Source organism: Rissa tridactyla, chromosome 2 (assembly GCF_028500815.1).
Source record: "Rissa tridactyla isolate bRisTri1 chromosome 2, bRisTri1.patW.cur.20221130, whole genome shotgun sequence".
In the NCBI taxonomy this organism is placed as follows: Eukaryota; Metazoa; Chordata; class Aves; order Charadriiformes; family Laridae; genus Rissa; species Rissa tridactyla.
Genome location: NC_071467.1, coordinates 96,733,055 through 96,756,342, shown reverse-complemented (window position 1 = coordinate 96,756,342; position 23,288 = coordinate 96,733,055). Strand labels below are relative to the sequence as shown.

Genomic DNA, 23,288 nt, shown 5'->3' with positions numbered 1-23,288 from the left:
CCTCCTCCCACCCCGATTCCCGCGGAAAGGAGATTCAGGGGTGAGGTCGGGGCTGAGCTGCGGCCGGCATGGCTGGCAGTGAACTGCTGCGCTACTACACGTTTCACCAGTCAGAGAGTCAAGTTACAGCGTGATTCAGACGCATGGGGCAAAGCAAACCCAGGGTACGGCGTGAGCCGGCCAAGACTCGAAAGGTGATCAGCCCTGTCACCGCTACAAATTGAAACCATGATGTAAGCGGAGGAGGGGATGACAGCATTATTAATAAACGATGAGGTAGCATCTGCAGAGTAGACAAACCCGACTAATCAAAGTCGCGCTCCCTCTGCTGACCTTATCACTCGAGGTGAGCCAGCCAGAGGGTATAATCCCTTCTGACATTGCTTCCCTGTCCAAATTTCCAGGGCAGGCCCTAAATACAAGCAAAACAGATGCCTATTCTGGGCAGCCAATATTTTTCAAAGGCGCTTGAGAGGAACATGTGTAAATCCCTTGATCACCTCACTATTTTGGAGATGGGCCAGGCTGCGGGCACAGCGCAGCTGCGTGGCAGGGTCAGCAGCATCGCCGCTCCCTGCGGCCAGCGCCATCGCACCCTACGCAGCTCACTGCTGGCCATCCACCGGATTCCAGGCGGTGTCTCTGATCTCTGAACTGAACTTTTATACCCCTACCATGCGTAATGCAACAATTCATTTCGTGATAAGCATTTGATATTTATATAACCGGAGATGAGAGAGAGGAAAAAAAAAATCTGTCAGAAATAGCTTTACAGATGAGTCTTCTCATTGTCTAACAAGCTTTTCATTGTTTTTAATTTTCATTTCTCTCCATGGTTCAGGGCACTTTGAAAAAAAAAAATCTATTCAGCAGTTTCCCACTCATAATTCAAGAAAGAGAGTCATGTATTATAATAGAGATAATTAGCTTTGACTGAAAATAATAAGCTTGGCACCAAATATCCCCCACTACTGCACAGAATAACCATTTATCGTCTTATATACTCTCCATCAAGCCTAATTACTGCAACAGTAATTACTAACCTGTTGAAAGAACAAAAGAAAATGCAGCTAGCTCTGCACTGAAATAAGGAGAACATTGTGGATTCTAATAAGAAGCTCTCGGTTGCCCCCTCTTAGAGCACATTTACTTGCCATTTAGACCCTGTCTCAACACATACGCTTGTAACCCCTAAAAAAGAAAATACATCCACAAATAGTCTGATTACAATGGTTAGGTCCCATCCGTCTGGGCCAAACGTCTGTTTGGTTGGACTGAAGGAATGACACTGATTTTTCGATTTCTGGGAAGTCAAGACAGCAGAGCCCGTCCCAGGCTGCGTGCTGTGACACCGCAGACTTCCATATGCTGGACAGCTTTGCTTGCCTACTCTTCTGACCCACCAAACCTCTCCCTGGCTGTTATTCTCTCACACTCTTCTCACGAGATATGCTGCCAATCACACCAAAGTGTGACAGTAAAAAAATTAAACAAATGCAGCCCTCTGTGTTCAAAGAATAACATGTGCTTAAAGGGTTTGAAGTATAATCTCTATCTGCAGAAGTGTACTGTGTTTATTATAGCATTTCTCCCTAGTTCCACCCCTTCCCATTGCTTAAATTCACTTAGAGCATCACCTCTGACAGCTGAGTAAGCCCTGGAAAAAAGCAGCGAGTGGCAGGACCAACCCCTTTTGCTGCTGAAGGTATTCCCCAGGCCATAAAAGAACCTGTATTTAGGAGAGCTTGTACAGCTACCTGAGAAAGAAGAGGGAAGCGTCATTAGTTTCCTTATATCCTCCTCCATCCAGGCCCCTGAACAGGACCTATCCCTCTGTCTTTGCCAATAGGAGCTGAAGGAACCTGGTGCCTTCCAGACGCCATGAGTACTTTACAAAATCTGGACTGCCAAAGTTGTTATGCTCATTGAATCCAGGCACTGGAACAATGCCACGCAGCATATGCAAGCATTCACAGCTAATCAACCCAGCTGAAATTTCGGATATTGAATATTCTCTGGGAAACTGTTCGAAATCAATCCACGGCATGTAAACAACACAACCCTCCCACCTCCAAAAGCCCCAACAAACTATACAGTATTTCATCACATAAATACAACCAAAAAATACAACCTAGAAAACCTCAGAACGACTAATCTGAAGCACTCAACAATCATGAGCTACACTCTGCCTCAAATAATGAGACTGGTTTAAATCAGGAGAGGTTTGGGGCTTTTTTCAAGTTCTTGACATTTTGCCCCCTGCAAAAGCCTCAGGGTCATTACATTTCAGTGCTTTTTCACCAGAATGATGAGACCTAGAAATTGTCTTTTTTCCCCCCCACTTTTAAAATCAGTGCTTTTCTCCCCCTGTTGCACAGTCCCAGATGGCACAAGCTTTAAGGAGAATGCAACAAAGACTCCAAGGATCGCTTCCAACTGGTGTGGTCTCTTCCTCCAGTGGACATGCACTGCTAGAAGGCCTTCAAGTAACTAGCAGGGGGCTTTCCAAAATGATGAGAATACCAACAAATGCAGAAACCATGACACTCCTGATTATCCCATGCTCAGTGAGAGGGGGATGATATATTTTCAAAATAAAGGGGAAATTTCATAGCCTAACGGCTACGTCATTGGTGGGTTTGGAGGCAGAGTGCAATAAAATCACCAATGTTTTCTACAGCCTTTGCTTGGCTACAAACAATACATCAATATATTATTAATAAAAGCAAACACATTTTTCCTCCCCAAAACCACATTACCTAAATGTAATTTGATTCTGTGTTTTAGCATCTCATTAGTAAATTTAAGAGATGCTTATAGCAGGACCGAAGCCTAGCAGCTACTTAGTTGTAAGTGAAAATTTAAAACATCAGTAATATTTTCTTGATGAAACAACTGAGAGGCATATCCGATCCCTACCTAACAACGAAAAGGCCTGAAAAAAGTTTTGGTATGGCGTTCACCATTTAGAATAACACAAAGTCAGGCCAGCGCATCAGAAGCTAATGGAATGACTCCATTTTGCCCAGCAATAAAATGTTCATTTATGAGGTCGTTCCGCCTGCCACCATAAATTTCTCCTGCTAACTGAAAAAAGAAAAACCCCAACAACTCAAAATCGCTTCAATGGGATTTTTTAAAAAAATTCAGTTTTCCCACCTTCCGGATTAATTTCTCGTTTAACCACTGAACCGCATTTCTCCCAGTTCTTTTCCAACCAGCGCTCCTCTGCAACGCACACAATATATTCGCTAATTGGACCACAAAAAAAAAAAAGGAAAAAAAAAAAGAATCGATTGTGAGTTGCAGGCACTGCTCCATCTGGAGAATGGCTATATGGGTCTTCAAAGACAACAGACCTTTAGTATGTCTAGGATTTATACAGTTTGACTTGGTACTCTTCCGGAAGCCTGCTTTCACAGACTCCAAACTAGTTGCTTTATCCTGCATGAGTCACAGTGAAAAAGCCCACTCAGGAAAAATATCCAAAGAAAACACCAGCAAACTAGTTAGTTGGAAGTAGGACAAGCCTATGCCAAAACCAGAAACTCAAACATATCCGAACTTTGGGAATATAGACCTTAACTTCAAATGTATTCCTCATGTCTACAACTGGTCTCAGAAGGCTAATTTGTGTAATTATTTCTACTTGTAATTATGTTGTTTGGTCACTAGTGCCTTTTGGCTGTTTTGATGCTTTCAGGAAAGGAAGTGGTTTCTGGAGACAAAGAGAAATGGAGCATAACTCATTCCATTTGGAAATGTTGCTTTCCTTACTAATAAATACTTCTTTAAGGGCTTTGGAGAGTCTCACCACCCAGATTCCCAGACACACTCCAAAGAAGTCACAAAAATGATTCTGACCTACCTCTATACGCGTATAAATCTGGCTTTTTGTTGAACAGAAGCTCCAAGACTCAAGACGATAAATTTACAAAGACTCTGCAGTTTTGCGTGCATCCAAACTTTTTGCCGAATCTAAAAGAGAGAGACACAAAATACAGGTTTTGTTTTCAACATGAGCACCCTTAGCATCTGACAATCTTTTGCCTGAATCTCCTCTTCAAGACTCATACCAACATCTCTGTTAAAAATCTCACAGCAACTCTTTTCAGAATAGGTGGATTATTGGATTATCTGATGCAAACACAGTTTTTACAACAGCCGTATTTTACAGGATGAGCCACACACGGGGAGTATGTTATAGACTTCTTCTTATACAGAAAGGGCTGAGCAGCTCTTTTCATTCATCTCAAATTCTTCTTTCCCTTTTAGAAGACTTCATTAAGGATATAAGATTGGCTGCAAAGAGAAACGCATTACAAAGACTTCTCCAAGATATAACTGCCTACACAGCTGATTCAACAGGACATACAAAACTGGATATGGAGAATATCCACATCCTTATAGATGGAAATGAAAATTCTCACGTTCTCGGTTAATACAGATCTCTCTTTCAGAATATTTTTATTATTCAGTTTGGAACATCTTAACAATTTCACCCTTTTCTGGCTTTACAACTTACCCCACATGAAAAATGCAATGACTGGACATGTCTCTAGGATTTTATATGCATTCTTTTAAAAAACTTCAAATGTGGTCAGAGGTATTGTAAAACTGTCTCTGTGAACAGAGCCATCAGCTGGTCTGGAACTTCTTAGTCACAATAAAAAAAATAACCAAGTGAATTAACATTTGCCTTTGTGAGATTCTATGCTATGTACAAATAGTGCGCTACAGCCTTTCTTTATCAGGTAGATCCCCACTGCGTATAATTTGGCTTTGGCAATGCTTGGCTGCTGCTGGTCACCTGATCTATATTCACTCATTCTCTTCCTCTCCTGAAGAAAAGGTGAAACGTTGAAGTCCTTGCTCAGGTATTCAGACTGCTGCATCTTTCTTGACTCAACGCCACAGCCTGACTGATGCCTTTTGCTTTAAATGCATCTTAAGGCAAAATCTGAACCTAAACAAGAACTGATCAGTATGTAAGGAAACTACGCCATCCCACCAGTTTCTCTAAAGAGCAACATACAGTTTTCTTCCAATCTGCTTTGCTGTTTTAACCACAAAGTATTACAATTTTTGCCCACATATTTGCCGGATAATTAAAGTCCTATTTCTGCTGTAATCCACACGAGACTCCCAGGCTCCATGCTCCTCCTAGTACTGCAAACATCTCATCCTCTGTCCTTTTCCAGTCTCTTTGCCCAGATAGGTCTATTTAGCCAAAATCTTGAAATCACTGCCTCCTCCTTGGCACTAAAGGTATCTCCCGCAGGGAATGTCCCAGAGATTAACATCAAGAGTATTTAGATATAACAAGGTCTTTAAGTTTCCCTGCTCTAAACAATACCGCAGCGGTCTGAAACAGGTATAAGGGTTTCCATTGTCCTCTGTGAAAATGTTTAATGCCGTCCCTTCTCTCCTCCAAATGAGAAATCATGTGTTGCTTGAAGTTTGACTAGTCATGCCCTAAAGCAAACATATCTTCCTCGATTAATACGCCTACATCAGCCAAGAAAGCCTGGCTTCTTTCACTGGCACTCCTTGGCTTCCAAGTGTCCTGAATGAATCATTTTTCTTATTTCATGTTGGAGTAATTATGGATCTGCAGCTCCTTCGCCTTTAGCTGTCAGTTCAGACATAAGGTCAGCTCTACACAAAATGACCAAAACTCCTGTGTCCATCAGGTCCACCAAAACACTTTAAAAACTCACATATCTGGGTCCTTTTCTCAGTCACCAATTAACTTTTGCATTTACAGGTTGGTTTCATCTGAACCAGATAACAAACCCCTCCCCCACAAATCACTGTCAATAGTGTAATATCTAATTAGAAGCCTGTAAGCTTCCACAGTTCAGTGTACACAGTGTCTTTGTTCAAAGCCTGGGCTGCTGTGGCACAGAAAAGGAATTAACACCTCTTCTCCCATGACAGAGTGGTTGCTTCAGGCTAATACTGACCAACACTAAACACAGTCAAGTACTGTAGCTTGTAATGAGTAAACAACTGCAGTGCTGCCAGTCCTACAACTTTCCTATAGAGGAACATCCAGGAAAACTATTTTATATCTCCTACAAATACCATTTTGAAGGTATGTTTCTCACTTGTGCCAGAATATCCCAGTCATACAGCAATAAGTCCTGAGAAAGCTCCATAGACTTTTTCACAGCTATACAAATTTAGAGTCTTAATAGGTATTAAAAACTGAGTGCATGAAGGAAGCATAAAGCAGAGAGAAGCATTCTGAGACCCACAGGTGGGTGAGGCTGGTTTGCTACACATGGCGTGTGTGCGACTTTACATAGGGGTTCCTAGAGATGAAGTTACCGGAGCTCTGTATTGCGTGTGCAGTATTCTTGAAAAACCAGATTTATTGTAACAGGGATAAAAATTTAGTTTACATCTCTCTGTCAGTGGGTCTTCAACTCCAGTGTACCAAAGACTTCTCTGAAAACAGAAATTCTGAGTCCAACTCATATGAATATGTTGGGAAACTTTTCCATGAGATCACCGAAGACTTAGATGCTATGATGTAAGATTCCCACACACAGCTTCTGGTCAGAATGATGCCCATCCTGCTCTGGCTATATTGGTTTTTGTGACTTTGGTGAAAGGGGAAAATGATGTGTGCTACGGCCTCCTTTCCCTGCACCACCTCACAAGCTTTTGCATGCTTCTTCCAGTCAGAGGGAATGCAGCTCTGCCCAGCAGAAACAGGACCATGTGGCTGGAGAGGCGGCAACCCAAAGGATTACCCACCTTCTACTGGCTGTGAGCGCGCCTGTGGTGTGCTAAGCCAAAGCCCACCCAGAAGTCTCTTGATGGAACCGCGTTAACCCCAAACCCTGCCTGTCCCTCTCCGAGCCAAGCATAAAACACTGCTTCCAAACAGGGCTTGTTCCACCCGTGAAGTTGAAATAAGCAGCATTAGAAAACGGATCCATCTGGAACTGAGAGTGCCGAAACGTTGGTTTTGTACTTTTCTTGATCCCTCGAGTATCTGGGACTTCTGATGCATCAAGAAAGAAACTGGGTACTTTAAGCAGCCTTTTAACCCACTGGCTAGATGGGGCGGGGGTCGAAATGGAAGCCGCCTAACAACAAAATCTGTGAACTCTGACCTTCTGTCTGAAGATGAAAGCTGAGCTAGATGATTTTTCTACAGATGTCATTAAGGCAGCTTTTAAGGCTACCCTGTTTGAACTCTCGCTTGCACTTTCAGTACTGTAAACAACCGCCGGAAGGAGAGTTAAGCGAGTGGAAGTCCAAAAAAATAAGGAGCATTTTCAGCAGTGGAGAATATTGATCATAGTGAGAAACCATTTGTACCCCGAAGGGCCATCAGCTGTCACTACTTCCCTGGCTCTGGCGCCATATTTAGGTGCCTAATAGGATTTAATTAACATATTCATTAATAGGTGGGTGGAGCTGTGTCAGCCTCAACAGATAGGGAACACTGACATCAAAATAGACTAATTAACATAATTTGAACCTGTCTAAACTCACAATTGATAGCAAACACAGAAATTGCAGCATCATATCAGAGAACTGGCATAAAATTAATTTTATTCATGCTTCCAATGAGTGGCCAGAAACAAGTATGCAATATTACCTGAAGTGGTCAGTTAATGATTAATTAGTGCATAGGAACAGTGGCTAATCAATGAAAGGCTTATTCCATTTTGAACTCACGGTCCTCTGAAACAGTTTGAATCTTATCTAAAACAGTTCTGGATGGTCTTTTCATCCTCAGAAGCATCTGTAGACAGCTTGTGGCAATGCCTTCCACAGCCTTAAGATGTATTATATAAGGCTGCGTCGCTTAAATCAGCTTCAAATTTCCTGCATTCAGTTGTCTCTTCGTGTGATTAGAAAAAAATGAGTAGCTCCATTCAAGTCACGCTTTTATACCATTCATTAATTCATCATCAAAAAGCTGAAATTTGGTTGTAGACATGGCCTAAATTCAGAGAGATCCCAATTCAGAGAGATCTGCTCATAGACAGATCCACTTTTTCCTTCTACTGAGCTCCCAGTTGCCTGACAATGCCCCAGGGAACGGCAGGTCCTACTAGAAACATTTTGCTACAGCAGATACCACATAATTTCATCTTGTAAGTCCACTGTTAGGATGAGCACATTAAAAAAAAAAAAAAAAAAAAAACATTTCAGTCTGAAAACAGCAATTAAAACAGAAAAGCTGCTAGTATCAGATCCTGTGAAGGAGCAGTGGAAAGGAAAGGAGAGAGAAAATGGGCCCGAAGTGAGATCCTACCAAATGGGAATGAAATCTCACTTGCTGGCACGTGCTTCAGTAAACAGGTTGCATACTACGCTCTGCTTCCCCACCACACTCCAATTCAAACGCTGCTCACATACGGAGTGTGAATGTTCATGTTCAAATCCCATAAGGTTTTTATTTCCTTTGCTTATTGACAAAACAGTAAAAACACTATGTTGAACAATTTTGCTACAAGAAAACAGCAGTTTGTCAGAACGATGGAATAAGGCATCCCTCAATGGAGAAAACCACAACGCTATTAGGCAGTGGAATGTAACAGAGATAGTTCATTATATGGATACTGAGAGATTGCATTATTTTCTTTTAAAAGGTAGCATTTATACTAGTTATACAGTATTACAGGCATACAAAAATTACTTGAAAAGGGAGCAGAGAATGATGTTGAGAGGTTAAGTGGGGTGTTCCCCTTTATCTGCTCAGACAATACAAAACAAGCTGATACTCAAGGAAACTGAAAGGCAGTGAATTTACCAACAACAAAAGGAATTTTTTTTTATTCAGTGCATGATAAATAAGCTATGAAACTTGCAGTCTTGAGACGTTATTAAAGCCAAGAGCTTATCGAGATTCAAAATGAGATTTTTGTATATGCACACAATAGACAAACTGGCAGTAGCTCAGAGTGGTAGGTTCTTTAGAAAATTTCCAACAAGACCTAGAAGCTAAAGTTCTACCTTCAAAATCGATTTAAGCACACGGTGATTACACTCGTATGATTAAACCCTGCTTCCATAATTGAATTCATCATTCAAGACTGTGCTGGTGCCAAGAGCCTCTTAACTGGAACTTACCCTACTCTTGTCCTGCCTCTCTGGGTGGTGAATCCAGCTAGCATTCATCTGTCTGCTCCTGGTTTTCTATGAAGACATAATTTATGGTGCCTACATCTATGTAACCTCAGGGGGCACGACTGAGGTGGTTATTCACTGGTAAATTCTTCTCCAAGATACAAGTCCTAGACTCCTATAGAGGCCAGAAAGAACTGTGCTTGAAGGCAGAACTTGGCCTCCCAGATGCGGTGGCAATAGGCTCTGCATGTATGAAGGGCCTTAAAGGCCATTCTGGATTCTTGTCTTCATTTTTCAACTGCTTTGAAGGAGAAGGGCAAAATATTACCATGCACAAAATTATCATAAAGTGAGATGGGACCTGAATTAGGCAGGGAATTCAGCAAGTATCCAATTCACCAATGAATGCAGCTTGCACTATTCCCAAGTATTTGCAAATGTATGTTGAGCTCACCAGCTAGTTTCATCTAGCAATGGGTATCTTATTTGGGTAAACTATTCACGAAAGTTACTCATAATTACCCCATTTATAAACTACCCAAGCAATTTGGATAATGCATTTGTCTGGCTAAGAACAACAGATCCCATGTTTTGGAGCATCCCTTTGCCACTATCCTCCCAGCTGTTGTCACTGTGCTGGGGTACCCTCAAACTCTCCTCTACTTTGCACAAATAAGCATTCACTAGCAGAGGAACCTAGGTACTTCCCCCCTTGCAGAGAAGGGCCCTAACTATCAGGTTGCTTTAATCTCCCACCAGTTCAATTCTCTGCCTCTGCTCCAGGTAGCAGAATCTGGAGCTCTCCTGAAGCCTCTTGGTTTAGCTACTTAAAAACATTTAACTGCTTATTGGGACTAGAGGACAGACCGACAGCTTAGCCAGTGGCTCAGGTGCCAAGGGATGTGTGTTTAAGTTTCTGTTCTTGCTCCACCAAAGGCTGTTTATGCAAACTTGGAAAAGATAACGAACGTACCCCTTCACCCAGCAATGCCTAATAGCATGGTAGCACTGGTAAAAAAAAATAGGAATTCAAAGCCTCTTACAGAATGGAGGAAAATCTGAAATTCAGTCTGTGATGAGATCCTGATTTGGACAAAGCTCTGAGGTGGACATGCCTAGGTCTTCTCTTGCAGCAAGCTCCCCAACAAAGCCAAAAAGAATTTCAACTGAGAGAAAGCAGACTTCTTGAGATTACAAACTACAGAAGTTTTCTAAACAGAGAAAACTCAAAGCAACTTATATACTTCTCTGCAGCCGGCCCACTGTGCACATACAGGCAGGTCCTTGGTTACATTTTTTGCCGGGACTTGCACTTTTCCAGGCTTAGGATTTCATAACAGGAGCTTAGTGTGAGATTTCCCTAGACAATACTGTCAAGCTCACTACTTGCCTGAATCCGTATCATGTACTCAGGGTCAAACAAAACACATCCGTCTGCTGTTGCTGCAGGAATGGAAATGTGTTCCCTTGCAATTGGTCATAAAAGAACTTCTTTTTCTATTACAGACAGAGCCTCTCACCCAGAAATAGGAAGGGGTTCCTTCTTGTAACCACCTGTTCCCTCTAAAATGTCAACTGGGTCAGGAAGTGTTGAAGGATAGTAACAAGCAAGCCTCTTCCCCCTCCCCTGTTTCTCGAATAACTACCATAATTTTCACCTAAGCAGAGGAAGTTACTTTTATTCCTCCATATTCACTACAGTATGTTCACGGCCATACAGAAAGTACCTAGTTGATTCTTCTGTCATACAGTTTACAGAAACAAAAAGAAAACACCCTTTCACAAAAAGACAGAAGTAGTAGCAGTAAGAAGACAGAGATGCTTCTGCAAGAGCATCAGTTTGGGGTCATCATCTCACCACTAAAAAGGTAATTGTCAGAGCACTTACACAAAGAATTAGTCCACATGCTGTCATCTCAGCGTCATGCACACTAGCTTTTTTCATGTAGACAACCCCAATGCAAAGTTAATTCTCTGATCATCTCTTGAACAACCAGAAAAAAAAAAAGTTTATTTATCCAACTAAGAAGCCACTGGCCCTGCTGAAGTCAAAGCTGAGGCGTTATCTCTTTGTGCTGAGGCTAAACTGAGGGCCTTTTCTCTGTCAAAGTGACTACAGAAAACAGAGTAATGCTACTTATTTGTATCCCAGTGCTGCTAATGGGTTTAATCAATGATTGTTCATGCATTGTTTTGAAGATGTAAGTATTCTTCTGAAAGTCTGTATCCATCTCTGTTGGCAGACTATTTTCAGCACTGAGATCACTTCAAAATAGCTACATGAAATTCAATGCAACAAGGCTAGAGAAAAGTGAACGTGATTATCTGCTGAGCATACATATAAGGAGAGTAAATGGTTTAGACATAGGTACTTACGAGACAGATCCCGTTTGCTGCTCAGAATTATAACAACGTTTTGGCAAAATATGGAGATTTGCCAGAAAGGGTAGCAGCAATGCTGTATTGTTTGACGTTTTTATAATGTGCCCCCCACCCCCCGCCACTAAACGTGCTTGCCTTGACTGAATAACCTCTAATCTGCATTTATATTCTTGTATCTTTATCTATTATGCATTACATGCACATGAAGCCAAGTTTCTGATCATACAGGGATGCTATTTAGAGTACACAAAACTTCCCCGGAGGGTTTCCATTTAGAGAGAGAAGCAGATTATCGTAACTCTCATGCAATGGTAAAAAGACTACAAAAGGCTCAGCTATTTCCACTGCAGAGTATCAATGTCATTCATGTGTCCCTATTTTAATATATTCAAGTACAGCAGCAGTCCTCCACGAAGAACTGGGAACGGGTTTCCAAGAACATCAGGTAGGAAATAGCTTTTGTTCTCTCTCCTGCTGTTGTCCAATTTAAACAGCAAAGAACTTCAGACCAAAATTTACAATCGTCTGTTATTCAGCTCACCTGCAGTACTACAATTAGCGACTTCAGAAGGTTACATGCTGCCTTTCATTTTCAGCATGCTTGGTCTGCACTGAGGGATAAAAAAGGGCAATATAATTAAACGATACGGTAATAATTGTACAGAGCAAAACAAAGGGGAGGAACTCAACTAAAGGAAAAATGTAAAAAACATTTTTTCCATGTAAACTCACGCTGCTTACCAATTTCCCTCAAGACTGAACAGCAAATCGTAACAAAACACAGGTAACAGAGTCACGCTGAAGCATTTGTGACTGGCTTTTGGCAAGGGATGGGGAGCAGAAGGAAAGCGCACGTGGGGGAGAGTTTCTGAATTCTGTTGGGTCTTATCCTTTGACACTTAATGCTGTGTCATTTATGGGGACACACTTGCATGTTGGGTTCTCCCTATGGCCCAGATGGGAAGCACTCCAAGGGGAGTTTGTTCCAGTAAGGAGAACACTTAGACTAAGTACCTCTGTATATAGCCAGATGGAAGCATAACTCTTCAGACTGCAGGGTTGAAATTAATTCCTCTGGGACTCCATTAGTATCCCTGGAGTGACATCAAAGATAACTCTTTCTTTTTTTCTTTCATAAGAAATAACTGGTTTGCCATAATACACTTAAAGGATATACCACATTAGCCTTCTCTTTTGTATTTTCATTGGGTGCTGCTCACTTTTCTTCAAGGAGATTGCATCCAGTTGGACACAATATGTCAAACTGATCCACTCCTATCACCGACTTCATAAAATGACTTGTAAATAAGCATTCTTTATTGATTTCTATTGGTCAGTCTCTTACCAAAATGGGTTAGCAGTCATGCCTCATTCAAGCTCTGACATTAAAGCAAGCTCGTCAGTTCAACCGGCAACGATAAAATCTCTGCCTCGCAAGAACTTCCAAGTCTGTGGAACTGCTAGCAAAAGTGGTCACTGGAGGTCAAAAGCGGATGCCACCAAACCAGGACTGCTCAGATAGCACAAGGCTGTCCCAATATAAATTTGCAGATATGATGAACTAAAGTAAACAAAAGATCAGAACGAACTGTCTTCCTACCTCTCCAGTTGATTCCTTCCCAGTTAAACCAAAGCACTGATGTCCACAGAAAGAGTCAGAAAAACTAAAATGATCAGTTAAAGGTCCTGTGCCCATATATTTCATGAAAGAGCAAATGGTTTGTGCCTTTTCTCAACACTGACAAAAGGAGGGAGGCAACTACAAGCCTTATTTCTTGCAGCCCTGTTGAAATGTCTTGTGCTTTACTGAGCTAATGGGTATAAGCAAAGAAGAGGGGAGAGGTCTGTGCAAAAGGACTTTGGTTTTCCCTTCTGCTGTGTCACCAGCCTCGTCCCAACAAGCTACAAGTCCTCTCAGTCGGGAGAGTACGTTTTGTCATCTCAGCTTGTGCGGACAGTGCAGCCATAATAAATTGGTCCAACAATGTGTTCTTATCTACAGACAAGTAGGAAATAAATTAAAAAAAGGATTTTGGGAGGTGATGGGGCAAGCACTCAGTGCTGTCATCACATATGCTATGATTGGCCACCAGCAACCCAGACAATTGGATTTGTTGCAATGCGAAATGACACTGGCTCCTAGCACTTACAAACAAAAAGGCTTGTGACTCTCTCCAGCATACTGGCCATGGCTCATCTTCTGCAATGGTGGAAATTGAGATCTTCCACAACTACTGCTTTCCCTTAAGGCCCAGAATTTAATCGATGCTTAACTTCTGGCTATCAGGTACTCCTCACAGTATCATCCACATCAAAGTCCATTTGCCTTTGCTTCTCTGCAGTTATCCTACACTCCATCAGGATGAGATGACACACCAGGACACCCACTAAGGCTGCATTCTTGTGGTACGCTGGAAAGGTAGTCTTTGTTGGTCACTCATTTCGTGGCTTCTCCATGGCCTGGAAGGAAAGGCAGGGCAGGATGCTCTGACCTATGAAGAGGATCCCCTCCATCGTCTGCCTCTATGACTGAAGTGACTGAGGGGGACATCTTGCTCTTGGATCATCATCCCTGACTGCAGAGAGTCACAGGTGATGAGAAGCTTGCTGCTTGCCACCCTGCCAAAGGAGTCATGCAGCTGCAGAAAACACTGGCATGCCTTTCGAGATGGCCCAGCAGGTCAGGTTCTGTCTCTTCCCTTAATGAACACGGCTTTTGATATTTTAAAAAATTTGAACTAGCACCATACAGTGGCTGGCATGAGCCCAGCCTCTTCTAGCTTTGCTGGTATTTATTCACATTTCTACTAGGAGTTTCTCCCAGGAGTAGAGCCACAGAGCAGGACACAGTCATCACAAATACATGAAGACCTTGGTCCCCACTAAGCCTCGGCTGCAGTCCTCTGTGCTGATGCACACTAAGCATGTCTTTGTAGATCATCGCCTTGGAGATGTCAGGGCTGATGAGATACTTCTGGAGACATTTTTTACTGGTTGGGGAAGTAGGACCTTGGTGGGAGGTGGAGAATATGCTGATACAACAGCACCAGAAAACTCTACAGCACTTTGGAAGGGCTTCTTTCCCTCACCAGGCACTATCTGGGCTATCATAGGTGCCTGTATGAGGAGGTGGCCAAAATCAGAGGCTGAAAATAACCCCACTGTCCTCGTGCCAAAGAACATGTGCCAGGACAGTTTGTCACAAAACTTACAAACAATTCTTCCATTTTCTTCTCCCTATTTTCCTTCATTCTCCTTCATTTTCCTTCTCTTAGCACCTCTGTAAAAATGGAAGTTTTCCCAACATTTCAGATGTAGAAATCACAAAACATTGCTTCTGAATCATGCAGTTCCCCTTAATCCCTGTAAATGATGGTATAGTTGGGAAGAGAATCTTGACATTTGGACTCCAGGTCCCAGACTTTAAACATATCAAAACATTTTCTCTCCTTATTTAAAAAAGCAGAGACAGAACAAATGTTAGAGATCCAATTCTCCACTGCACAGCGGTACATAAGGGGGCTAACATGTTACTGGTCTAGAATAGTCAGTGCAAAATGATGGAAAAGGAAACACCTGGTACCTAATGAGATGTTAGAAGCTTGTATTTGCAATGAAAGTACACAAATTCAAGAGGAAAACAGACTCATGCAGCCTGAAGTCAGGAAAATCCAACGAGCGGTGGATTGCTCTTTAGGCCTTCAACATCAATAGGACTATTCATGCTCTTAAATTTTACATGTGTATTTTAGCACCTGGCTGAATTAAAGCCTCAGATAGCAAATCAGGAGATTTCTGCTTGTTTTCAGCCTGCAGAAAAGACAACGCATTTTGAGATCTGCACTCATTATCCTAGTTTATAATCTCCTTAATATCAAAAGTTCCACAAAGATACATTTTGTTCCCTAGAGCTCCCCAGAAATCAGCTAAACATATGGACTGCTTGCTTACACCTACTACAGAAGGCTGAGTATTGAGGATTTATATATTTTAGTCTATGTGGTGTAAATATGTATAAATTTATATTGTGTTAATTTATGGCATACACTACAGAAGGTTTTGCGTGAGCTACATTGCATTCCTTCCCACGTTTCTGCTGAAATATTCATCTTCGGGTCTTTTTCTCCATGTTTTCCTTAGTCTCGCCACAGATGTTTGGGCAGCTTGCGTTAGAAGGGAATGTGCCTTAGAAGTACATTTAGGAATTTAGGTGATGAGAATACCAAACTCAACTGTGTGGCTACAGCCTGACAGGATTAACAGGCTTGGTGAACACTCACCAGTGTCTCGGACTTGCCTTCTGATACACAGGCAAGCATCGCAACATAGCTTGTAAATTAGCACCACCAAGACAGACACCCAGCACACAGAGAACTTCTGTCTCTGGGATTGCCAAACGAGTGCCTGACAAACATTGTGTTCACACACAAAACACGGATACATAAAGCTGCCGTGCCAAAAGAAGGACTGATTCTCGCAAGAACAGGCACCTGTATATCAACAAACTGCACTCAGCATTACCACAAGCAGTCCCTCCCATCTGCCTGCAAGCAGCGCTCAAGAATGAAAATGTATTAACGAGTCCCACTCGCTTTGAAATCAATAGGACTCTTGCTGTTGGCTCAACAAGAGCAAGGTCAAGCCATTGGGCCAAAGCATAACCCTTATCTCCCCCTGAGTCCTTATCACAACTCTATCAACACAGCCTTTGTGTACAAGGACTGGCAGTAACCCAGAAGTCCCAGTGCCAAATCGCAGCAGTATTAAGAGCCTGCTGCCTGCCTTCACGTCCAGCAAGAGGTATGAAGACATACGGAAAACTTAATTAAAGCATGACATAATCAACAAAAGTGGGGCCCAACACAATGCTTGTTTGCTTACATTCTAATTGTGCATCAGCGCATTGCATTTCACTGACTTACTGGAATATGAAAATGCACAACTACATAAATAGTACCAGAGGGAGTTACCTAAATAAATAAATAAATCATATATAGCTAAATAAATCCTTCAGCTATTACAGAGTCCCAAATGCAACACATAGTACTAACTGTCAGAGAAGAATGAGTAAGAGGATGCGTCTGCAAATATTTTCTTACACGCCGCTGTGAATTACTTTGAATTTTTGACCCTTTTTGCCATTTATTGTCCAAAAGCATTTCCATGCTCTGTCTTCACCACAACATACTGAGAGATCTGGGTTCAAAGTCCAGCGCTGCTTCAGATTCTCTGTCTAATTCTGGGAAAGTCACTTTCTCCTTTGAGGCCCTCTGGGAAAGACACAGTTATGGACATTTTTCTCCAGTCCTCTTTGCTTTTCTTGTCTATCTAGAATCAGGGACAAATTTTAAAAGGCATTCTGACAGCTAAAGTTGCGACCCGTGCTCTCAACAATCCCATCGGTCACTTCACTTTGCCCTTGAGAATGACAGCAAATATCCCCAGCTGCCTGCAGATCCTCACCAGATCTGGCCCTGCACTCTGGGATAGGGAGTGCCCATCAGTGCGTACATTGTCTAATACAGGGGTGGCAATATTTCACACGGGAATGTTAGAAAAATAAAACATACAGTGACAAAGAGCCACAGATTTCAGTAGAGTTTAATTTAGTTTTTCTGGATAGCTTTTCCATAAGTGCTACTGCAGCTACACCACACAATAGCAGATGCACCAAAAATGCTGAAAAAGCATTTTTGCATAGAGAAGGTGAACAGTTCTAATTTAGCAGGCAAAATTTACAGTAATTCAATGAAGGTGAAGATTACATTATCCTGCTGCATTTCTGTACAAAGGTTTAAACAGACCATACATTTTGCTGGTTTTATTTTATAAACAGGCCAACTAAAACCTCACACATAAAATAATCCACAACCACAACTCTCAGACTACTGCTGCTCTCTACCTCACCCCTGTTTGCCCAAGTCTTTCCCAAACTATTGCCCTGGCTCTTCTTGTCTCACCCGCTGAAAGTATCCCACAGTGGAGTCTGAAGTTGCTCAATCCAGGGAATAGTCACCAGGACTGAGCATGGAAATCAGGGCTCCCTGGTCCCACCACCTGCTGCTGCCCAGCTGTCCCTAACCCTCTCCAACACAAGAGAGCTACACAACGCTGGGAAGATGCTGTTTGGCCGTCTTTTCCTAGCACAACAGAGCCAGATTCTTAGCTAGGGTCCTGGAAGAGTCCTCAAAGATGAAATAAAAAGTAATACTGTTCGGGGTTCCCATGTGGCTGATTTTACGATTCTCCTACTTTCCTCCCCTTTTCTTCGTTCTCCAAGGATTTAAACGACGGAAGGATTAAAACCAACAGAAGTTAGTAATCATCCTATCACGCCTTAAAGACAGAGCACAGTCGATGAGTGTTGATGGTTTCAGTACCTCAGCAGGCTGAAATATACTCAGAGGGCATTTCAGTGAATTTAGGTAAATGGGGAGAATGGTGAAGAAAAAAAAAAACAAGAACAAAAATCCCAAAAAGCAAAGTCTGATCTTGGATAATTAACAGCAGAAACAGGGCTAAATTGAAATAAATTATTCAGTGCAAGTACTTCAGACAGCTCTTAAGAATAACACATGGATCTGTGGCACTCTTTAAGGGGACTTTGTGCCTATAAACTAATTAATAGATCTGACTTCTCCATATGTAGTTTTTCCATCTGTAACAGATAAAGTATGGATAGGTTTCTTCGTGTAACAAGAAAAATTAAAACTAAAGTTATTTTTGTAAGTTGTAGAATATTCTCTAACTTATTCAGAACGCGAATGTGTGAAATACCATGACAGAATGGAAATTGATTTTGTAAAATGTGAGAGCGAACGACCGCGCTCTGAAACATGTGGTGCAAAGTCAGAGGCAGGGCGCTCTGCCTCCTTCCCTTCCAACCGCCGCCCAAGGCCTGTCGCAACCCAAATGGCGGAGCCCAGCCGAAAGGGCAGCTCATGACCCGCTCCTCGCCACAGTGAGCAAGCGAGAAGGCCACATCAAAAGTGTTTTCATTCTGAAGCAAGTTCATGCCATCCCGCTACATCGTACGGCGAGGTTTCGCTCAAGCCTTTGCAAGCACTAGTCATCAACGGCTTTGGAGATATACCCGCCATTTTATTGCCTGATCTCCCACGTTGGGGAAGTGCTTGGGCCTTTTGCTTTAATCAACACAGGTGCTTCCAGTCACTTCTCGGGGCAGCCACCATGCTGCGTGGGTAGGAAAACACTGTACAGCTTACTAGGCCAAGCAGAGATGGTACTCTCAAGCTCATCCAGCCTTTTCAACTGGTTAGAAATCGGTCTCCAGCCATTTCGTCCGGCCTGGGATTTGAATGCTGCTAGGACACAACTGAGAAATAGCTCGCTTCTATTTTTACAGATAATACCTCACATTTTACAGGATTAACCTTGACACTTGGATTTCAGAGGTAGCTTCCAAAGCCAAATAACGTACTTCTGTCAGGGTCACCCATATACACTAACCGTATCCCATTCGTGAGGACCAACACTCTCTCCCATGCTTCCCTCCCTCTGCCTGGAGATCTGGTCAGTGTGGGAAGCTGTCATTCACACAGATGTTAGCATACTTATTCATTTGTAAAGGTTAGTTGTTATTAAAGGTTACTTAACATAGAGCATATTAGCAGAACGCGGCACCATCTTACATTCTGATGTTTAAAAAGCGAGAATTGTTGTACAGCCAAGTCACCATCGGCATTCACAAAAACCCCAAACCTATTCAGAGGCTCAGAAACGTGTGGGCAGGTTTTTTATCAGACATCTTTTCTCCCCAAATGGTTCATGACTCCGTCAACAAATTGTCCAACAGCGGTGCCATGCCCAGCTAGTATCTGTGCCAAGAATTAACACCTCTTGGTTGTCTTCCCTCTTCCCACATCCATCTCCAGCCCACACCTCATGACCCAGCAGCCCAAACATCTGGCCACCTCCACTGGAAATTGCCTCTTATCCAGCCTAATCATCACAACCTGATGCCCAGCAATATTCCTGCCCTAGTTTCTAAGTGCAATATTTGCTTGAGTACGTTGACATCAGATTGCATTATTTAAGGAGAGCATAGAGAAGAGTTTCCTTCACTTCATCTTCTATTGCTGAATACAGACAACAAGCCCTGACGTCTATCCTTTAATTAACATGAATAATGGCAAACTTTGGGAGACAATCTGGAGCTTCATCCAACCTGAAGTTAGGCCTAAACCCAAACTAAATACTCCTCAACATTTTTGGAGGCTGTACTCAGATGCGGGGGTTTGGTTTCGCTTCCCCCATAAACTGATTCTGCACGCAAGACTGCTAAAATATTTTCTTATTTTTATGCTAGCATTTTTTCCTTAGACTTCACTTACAGAGCACTCTTCACAGAATTGCCTTGTCTCATTTGGGCTAGTCAGAAACACAACACTGAAGTATGAGTACTTGAAAAAACAACCATACATACCTAGATTATTCTTTTGTTTGTACTGGGGTTTGGTTGTGGTTTGTTTTGGGTTGTGTATTTCTTTTGCAAACCTACCTGCCTTTGTAATATAGTTGGAATTCATTTGCTGCTGCCCTTTTTTTTGTATTTATGTGCATCTTCCTTCATCATTCCCCACACCCTTTTCACTTCAGGAAGCTAAGAAAATAGTATCATGTGCAAGGGATCCAAATTTGTGCTAGAAAAGAGCTATGAGAGAGTTTTAAAAGGAAAAGAGAACACGGTAGCAAAAGAACCTATTGTCCTCTACCGTCAGTCCCCAGCCATCCACCTGTACACTACATACACAGAACTCACCTCGTCTCTCACAGGGCCCTCCTTTTTTCACACTGACTACATTAAAAAAAAAAAAAAACCACAACCAATTTGACAATTAAGAAATCCTTCCACTGTTTCATTTACCCTTTCTACTTAAGGAAACAAAACTTTCCCTGACAGTCTCTCCGATCTGTACTTAGTATGCTGGTTAAAGAATAAAATATCAGACTGGAATGAATCCGGTGTGTGTGACTGCTCCTCCACGTGCCAGCGCTCCCGCTGCTGAGGTGAGGGCAAACGGAGGTAAGCAGCAATCCCGTTTTCTCGGCAGTCGTCCTGTGTATTTTCCTCTTGTCATGGAGTCGCTCTGCAGCAAGGCGAATGCCGTTCAACAAACCAACCAGCCCTTCCCCCCCCTGCCATGGGGATATCTCATCTCCACTACAGCTGTGCAGTTAATAAGCACCTGCTTTGATATCGCATACTTTGTTATTTGTAAATGTGCAGTCAGGTCAGAATCTACATGAATGCAGCCCAAGAGCCTGGATCCAGCCTCAGCCACTATTCACTGGCCACACACACACACACAAAAAAAAAAAAAAAAAAAAGAAAGAAAAAGAAAAGCTGCTCTCTGGGGGGCTGAGCTTGTTTCCTATATAGTAATTTCAGAGAGGTGAATCTTCCACTAACCTGGTTGGCTGACACAAATTGTACAGGGAACAACAGGAGGCTCATCAGCACTGCTCTAGCATACAAATGAATGTAACAGGCAGATAGCATTAAACTCACCTAAAGATAAAATTATGATCTTCAGTCATTGAGAAAGATGATAACTTAACCACAGGATGTATCGCAATTAGCTTCCTCAGCAGCCTACAGAAGCAATATATACAAATTACAAGATAATCTTCCACAATTTGAAACCATTTAGGATCTTTAGCATCATATACTTGGATCAATTTAAATCTTAAAGTCGCTATCATCTTTCCTTCTTACTCAGAGATAAATATCTTCTCATTTTCTACTGAAACACAGTAGATGTGTTTTTTTATCTGGATTTACTGTATCGTTTCTTTCTTTTAAGTCAGATGGTTGAACTCTAACGAACTCCACAGGACTGCGGTTGCAAAGCACAAGCAGCGCTGGCCACCTCAATATCTGTATTAGATTGCCCCCAGCGGCAAGGAATTGTAAAAGATTTTTGCAAAGAGAAATGAAAATTTCCAATTGAGAAATAGGTCTGCTGGGGGATAGGATGATGCTGCATGTAGAAATCTTTAAGTTTTCATCCATTTCTAGGAAAGTGGAATGGGAGGAGCATCCCTCCTACTCCTGAAGACATCTGCACTGTGGGGATACAAGGGAAACTACTGCAGTTCAAGCAAGGTTTTGGCAAATTAAAGCTTGTTAGAATCACAGCAAACTTCCCATTGATCTGAGTCCACTTATACTTTCATTACAATGCCGTGCTTCTTTCTGATATTCCCCTTTGGATGTATAATACTTAAAAAATAGTTCAAGAACTTGAGAGGCTTGATTCGCTGCACAGCCTAGAAGTAGCCAAGATATTTCTTTCTATGGCCTTCTCCTTCCTCCTCCCGCCTTGTTTTTGACTTAGCATCTGGCAAAACTGGAAAAACCCTGGGACACAAAAATTCCCTTAACTGTGAGTAAGCTCTCATTATTATGTCTTTCTTTATAAAATGGCTTGTTTGATTAATGCCTGTTTGCATGGAAAATTCTCTCCTCTCCCTTGCTCTCTCCTGCAATTGCTTTGCGTTTTAGTGTCTGCTTTGGCAAGGGGAAAAAGCTGGATGCTGAGTTAAATCACGGCCCCTTTCTGAGATCGGTGGGACTTTTGTGTTCATTTCCATGGCACCAAGATTTGATGCTTATTCTTAACAGCTAGAGCCTCCAACAGTGGCCTACCGCACCACTTTAAGTGTCTGGAGTGAACGACCAAGTCCAAAGTTGCTATTTAAAATACCAGTGATTTTTCAAAAGCCTGTTTAATTCATTAGGCTTTATCCAATTCACTCAGCCTTGTTCAGACAAATCCAGTAAGCTGGGTTCTCTCATGCTCCCTTGCCTTCTACGTGGCAGCACTTTTAACTTTGCACAGAGTGAGAATTTACCCCAAACCAAGTTTAAAAAATAAAAATCCTTCCCTGTTGAAATCTGAGGCTGATACTTGCACCTGTGCTGATTTTAGAGTGACTGAATCATCTTTGCTATAGGAAGAGAGCTATTTAAAACCTAAACAGAAGACTAACACTTTTTAACAAATTAGTCTTACTTGACTTTATGGAAACCAGTAACAGACCTGCAAACATTTATGTACTTGGCAATTACTGGTAGCTGTCTGGACTCACAGCCAATGGAATTAAACATTTGAGAGATTGTGATTCATGATATAATCTGGTTATGAAGCTAATTACACCTCTTGTCATTGTTGACAATGGATGATTATAGAGACAAAAATCTTGGTTCTGCTACTAGAATTCCATGGGAGGGTACAGACAGAGGGAAAGAAAGAAAAGAAAACAAAAGAAATCAAAACAACCTTCTCATTTAAGAAAAGACTACTTAAGTCCAGAAAAAAGAAGGAAAAAATAAAAGGAAAAAAGAAAATAATCACACCCAACAAGAACACTAGTTTCTTTAAACTGCTAAAGGAAATGATATACGGGTAAAAAGGTATATAAGGCTATTTTCAATGCATCTCTAAGTAAACATGTAAAGGCCATTTTAAAATTTCCAGAAAACTAGAATGGAAAAAGAATTACGAAAGAAAATCTTGAACATAATACATCGTTCCAGCTTTGCAAGAAAGGCAATACATTCCAGTACATCATGCAGATGCCAAAGCTTCTCTCAGACAAAAGCACATAATTTTTTGAGAATCAGAAGTCCTCTTTAGAAGCAAGGACTGGATTCACTACCCCTTGTGATCTGTAGTGTCCTAGTTCCATATGTACAGCTAGTATAGAACTGAAATTGTAAGCCTTCCATATTTTCCACGGTATTGCTGTCTCTATGCTCAAAACTTAATTGCTGATTTTAAACA

At 41.9% G+C, this 23,288-nt stretch overlaps 1 protein-coding gene across 12 annotated transcripts in view; it reads right to left on the bottom strand.

Annotated features, from left to right (window-relative positions):
- Nucleotides 1-23,288, bottom strand: part of ATXN1 (ataxin 1) — a 372,412-nt gene that overhangs the window by 266,500 nt on the left and 82,624 nt on the right. For all 12 annotated transcript variants that reach the window (XR_008465091.1, XM_054193108.1, XM_054193098.1 and 9 more), the window contains one exon: nucleotides 3,869-3,978. The gene's annotated coding sequence lies outside the window, so the exon portion shown is untranslated. The remainder of the gene's footprint in view (nucleotides 1-3,868; nucleotides 3,979-23,288) is intronic.